Here is a 6,000-nt window from a genome sequence, read left to right as displayed (position 1 = left end):
GGCTCCACACGCACACTAACTGCTACACTACGGCTCCACACGCACACTAACTGCTACACTACAGCTCCGCACACACACTAACTGCTACACTACGGCTCCACACACACACTAACTGCTACACTACGGCTCCACACGCACACTAACTGCTACACTACGGCTCCACACGCACACTAACTGCTACACTACGGCTCCACACACACACTAACTGCTACACTACGGCTCCACACGCACACTAACTGCTACACTACGGCTCCACACGCACACTAACTGCTACACTACGGCTCCACACACACACTAACCGCTACACTACGGCTCCACACACACACACTAACTGCTACACTACGGCTCCACACGCACACTAACTGCTACACTACGGCTCCACACGCACACTAACTGCTACACTACGGCTCCACACGCACACTAACTGCTACACTACGGCTCCACACGCACACTAACTGCTACACTACGGCTCCGCACACACACTAACTGCTACACTACGGCTCCGCACACACACTAACTGCTACACTACGGCTCCACACGCACACTAACTGCTACACTACGGCTCCACACGCACACTAACTGCTACACTACGGCTCCACACACACACACTAACTGCTACACTACGGCTCCGCACACACACTAACTGCTACACTACGGCTCCGCACACACACTAACTGCTACACTACGGCTCCACACACACACACTAACTGCTACACTACGGCTCCGCACACACACTAACTGCTACACTACGGCTCCGCACACACACTAACTGCTACACTACGGCTCCACACGCACACTAACTGCTACACTACGGCTCCGCACACACACTAACTGCTACACTACGGCTCCACACGCACACTAACTGCTTCACTACGGCTCCACACACACACACAGATACCCATAGAAGCACATAGAGACCTACAGACGTGCACAGAGATGGAACGTCCACTGCTTCGGTACTTGGTCTAGATTCGTGCCGGCCTGCATAGATGTTCTCCAACAGCACTTGCCGACAATCGTTCAAGGCCACAAGGGGCGACCTTCACCCGTGTTGCATGTGCCCATTCGGAGTTAGACTGATGGCCTTAATCTAAGTTGTCTTGTGGTTGTTGTTGTTGTTTGACTTGCATCCCACTGGGATTTTTGCACACAGCGTTGGTGTACGGTGCTTTTTCTTGCAATGTGTTGCTGTCTTTTCTTGGATTTTCTGTTTGCACATAGTCACATAGACACTTTAAGATGTTTTCTTGTTCATGTTTTTGTTTTTTGTTTGTTGCGGTTGCACCCGATTCAAGAGCCGAATGGCTCACAGGGCTATATACCAAATAAATGAAACTGAAACTGAAATTGCGGGAGCTGAATGAGTTCCATTGATGATCGATGTGCAGCTCAAATGAGCTCCTGAGGTGGTTGTCCATCCTGGGCCAGTGGTGGCAATTCCACATTCCTACGACAGGGACGAGTTTATCCACAGGATAACCATTGTTGACTTATTGCCCCATCCCCAACACAAAGTTGTACTAGTTTATCGGCCCGCACAAGAACGACGGGTTAAGTGGATGATGCAACCACATTGGCAAATGTGATTTGTAACTCTGGTTCTTTCGGTGACGTCATGGAGAAAGAAAAATAATTAAATAATAGAGTACGACGTTTCGATTGTAACACAAGCAGTCGTCATCAGGTAGAACTAAATTTGAGAGAGAGACAACACAGACACACAGAGAGAGACACACAGACACACAGAGAGAGACAGCACAGACACACACAGAGAGACACACAGACACAGAGAGACAACACAGACACAGATATAGAGACACACAAACCACAGAGAGAGACAACACAGACACAGAGAGAGAGACACACAGACACACAGAGAGAGACAACACAGACACACACAGAGAGACACACAGACACACAGAGAGAGACAACACAGACACACAGAGAGACACACAGAGACCCAATGCCTCTGTGTCGAGGCCTTAAATATTTAAGGCCTCGACACAGAGACCCAGAGGCATAGGGTCTCTGTGTGTCTATGTTGTGTGTCTCTCTCTGTGTGTCTGTGTTGTCTCTCTGCTTGTGTGTCTGTCTGTGTGTGTCTCCGTGTCTGTGTTTGTCTCTCTCTCAAATTTAGCTCTACCCGGTGACGCTTGCTTGTGTTGCAATCGAAACGTCGAACTCTATAATTATATTTATTTTCTTTCTACGTCACTTTACCGAAAGAACCAAAGAGTAATTCCTGCAGTCACGAAAGCTTCAAGTCGTGATTTGTAACGTTGATCCTCGCCCGTGTAGTATCGAAAGTTCAAGTTGAAAGTGCACTTTTATTTCAATGGACGACTGTACGGTCCGTCTTTGTTGTTGTTTTGCTGCCTTGCCCCAGCCTTGCATTGAGCCACTTGCCCACCTTATCTCCCCCCCGTTCTGCACTCCCATCGGTTTTCTTTCGTATCGTTTGTTGTTGTAACTCGCTGGACAACTGTCGGGGAAAAAAATAGCTTCATTGCTCATCGGATTCTTTCTTCATGTCCAAATATAGATTCTGATTTCTGGATGATGCTGGACGCACCCGCCCCCCTCCCCCTCTTTAGCTCCGTGTGTAGACTATACGGGGGATCTTTGTCTTTGTGTTGAACTCCGTGCGGTGCTCGGGGTTCTAATGAAGGGCTCTGGGTGGTGTGCGAGATCATTTTGCCTGCCCCCTTTTGCCAAAATGTCAACCGGAAGTCTGGCTCCCCAGGGAAGGACTGCCAAACAAACAATCCACTTCCCCAAAATAAACCCCACTTCGGCCGGCGTCACTTGCAGCGGGCAAAACATAATAATAATACGACGTTTTGTAAAATATATATATATAACTACAAATCCTGGCGCAAATAAACAAAATTGCAAAAATTAAAAATAAAATCAATCATCGAATGCTTCCTCTAAGCCGAGACGAAAAAGAATTCCTGCGGTGTTTTCGCAAAATGTTTTACACGGAAATGGACTCCAAATAAAATCGGGAATATTTCATTTATTTTCTTATTTTAAATTTTTTTTATCTCCCTTTTTGTTTCTCTCTCCCTCCTTACCAAGTTTATCCCGAAGTCCGCTTTCGATGTTTTTCTTTGTCACAGTTCCTGCGGCACAGCCCCACACCCCCCCCCCACCCCAAAAATAAAATACACGTAAACATTCCTAGCGATATGAATTCATCTTTGCTCTTTAAGGGATCGACATTTTGACTGCTCAGTGTGAAGCGAGCGGGACTTGGGCAGAACGCGGCCACTTCGGGGGTCCGAGACAAAATGGACGAATCCACGTGCGGCCCAAGGGAGAGAGACGCCGGCCCAACCACGTGGTGATGCAGAGCGCGAGCAAATCGTGCTCAGGGCGCACGAAGCGCAACACCGCCGCTGAATCTCGTCAAGGAAGACGAACCATCGCCACGGCAGCTCCGGTCACCCTCGCAGTGGCGGCAGCAGCGATGGCTTTTGGCTGACCATCGAACACGAAGGCGATGGTCACCGCTTCATCATCGAGCGGCGCTTTCAGAGAGCACCGGATGAAGTTGGTGCGGCGCCTGTGGCATGTTGTTATGAATGGGGCCCTAAATAAAACTCAACACGTGAATATTAAAAGGAAATGTACTTTTTTTACTTGCACGGTAAAGTAATTGTATTTTTTTTTCATTTGCTATACAGCCAGATAATACGACAAATCGCTAACCTTAAACACCCAGTCGTTCGTAAAAGTTGAAGGCGGTATAGTACTATAGTAATAGAGCACGTGCAGAATCACTGATCCGCAATTGATAGCTTGAAAGCGTTTAACGCGGGGCCCTTGAAAGTGCGGGGCCCGTAGCTACTACACATGTAGCTACTACACATGTAGCTACTACACATGTAGCTACTACCAGAGGTGGGACAAAGTCATTGTTATGCAAGTCCAAGTCGAGTCGCAAGTCATCAAATTCATGACTCGAGTCTGACTCGAGTCCAAGTCACATGACTCGAGTCCACATCTCATAGGTGGGACAAAGTCATTGTTATGCAAGTCCAAGTCGAGTCGCAAGTCATCAAATTCATGACTCGAGTCTGACTCGAGTTCAAGTCACATGACTCGAGTCCACACCTCTGGCTACTACACATGTAGCTACTACACATGTAGCTACTACACATGTAGCTACTACACATGTAGCTACTATACATGTAGCTACTACACATGTAGTTACTTTGGCTACTTGGATAATCCGGAACTGCTTTCAGATGCACTGTTTCTGCGGCCGTCTGGAATGCCTCTTCCTTCCGATGTTCGGAAGCCACTGCGAGCTACGCTGCACTTTTGAATCATCATCTAGATTGACGAATTCCTTGCTTTACGAATACTCTTTGATTTCAGTTTGTTGTCCTTGCCTCGCTCCTCCAATTAGCGCGGTTGGCTACGTACGGTGCGAAAGAAGTTCAACATACAGGACATACATGAAGGCCGGCACGGTAGATCCTCCTTGACGAGAGATTCAGCAACGCCACCCCCGGCTGCCTTTGTCTCCCCAGTGGCGATGTCCACACAACGCACCGGGTACTCACTGAAGGCCGAGTCGACCTAGGGGAGGCCTTAAGAACCGGTCCACAGATAATATAATCGTCACCCGTGTTGGTGGTGGCCGTGAGCGGGAATCGAACTCTGGTGTCCGGGTGTCGGAGAGCGCGGTGGCGCGCTAACCGCTGCGCCACCGCTCCTCGCCCTCCGTTTTGTCTGTAAACGCGCGCGCGCGCGTACCATGACAGAGTTTATTAATAAGAGGAATTAATAATAATAAGGTATTAAAGCGGGAGAGAGGAGAGGGTGGGGGGAGAGTGAGTAGGCGGGGGCGGGGAGGGAAAAAAAGCCCTGCAGGGAGGGTTTAAGATGGCTTGCCAAGGAATTAAATTTCACAAACACCATATCTGATTGCTGCTGTGTGAGTTCGTCCGCGCTTGCGCCCGATTGGGGGGGGGGGGGGGCGCGCTGGGGGCGGGGGGCAGGGGGGAAGGGGCAGTGGGGGGGGGGGCAGCCGCAGCTGTCCGATGCGTCTGCGTTATGACAGAATGCTGGGCAACTGCCCATTGCAGTGGTCAACTCAGGAGTTCAATTCCCCAGGGCCAATTGATTTGAATGAAAATATTCGCACTTACGCGGAGGTGTGTGTGGGGGGCGGGGGGGGCTCTTGGCGTGTGTTCACGGTTGGGTGTCGAAGACGAGAGGGTCTCTGAGTCTCTGGCCGTGTTGTCGGTGGGTCGATGAGTGGGAAGGAGGGGGGGGGGTGGCAGGGAGGGGGGGGGCTGTGCCGGGTATTTCAGTTCACCGTCGATAGCACCAACCGAAAACGCGTCACAGAGATCCGAATCAGAACATTTATATTGGAGGAGGAATCCGATGAGCTATGAAGCTCTTCCACTCCCCTCCCCCTCCCACAGATGTCCAATAGAGAGGGCACGGGGACAGAAAGTTACAACAACAAAGAGGACAACACAACACGATATGAGTGCAAAGTATTGGAAAGGTAAACAAATTACTTTTAAAAAATACACAAACACAACTTTACTTTATTTTTTTATCTTACCAGGCAAAGCCGACTGAGTGAGTGACTTTTTTTTCCCAGAAGCGACCTGGCCACAAATGACTGCTGAACAAAGCGGCTTTTAATGTGGAAACGTACAGCAGCAACTCTCTTTTTCTTCTTCGACTAAATCATCTAAATGCGAGGCAACGCGGCCCTCGGTGGACGAAGTTCTTTGCCCCAAAATTGTCCCAAATACAGCAGCATGGACCCTCCTGAAGAATGAGTCTCGAGACTCGATGAGGTCTTGCCGGATAAACAAAGGGCATTGTTCAACGGGTAGCTTCATCACGACCGACTTGACTCCATCCCCTCCACCCCCCTCTCTCTCCCACCGAACCCCTCTCCTCTGCTCACCACCCCCATCTTGCTCCCTCATTGACCCCCCTCGACAACAACACTCAATGGCGGAG

The sequence above is a fragment of the Lampetra planeri genome, chromosome 53, assembly GCF_965212315.1.
Source record: "Lampetra planeri chromosome 53, kcLamPlan1.2.h2, whole genome shotgun sequence".
In the NCBI taxonomy this organism is placed as follows: Eukaryota; Metazoa; Chordata; class Hyperoartia; order Petromyzontiformes; family Petromyzontidae; genus Lampetra; species Lampetra planeri.
This window is presented reverse-complemented; position numbering follows the sequence as displayed.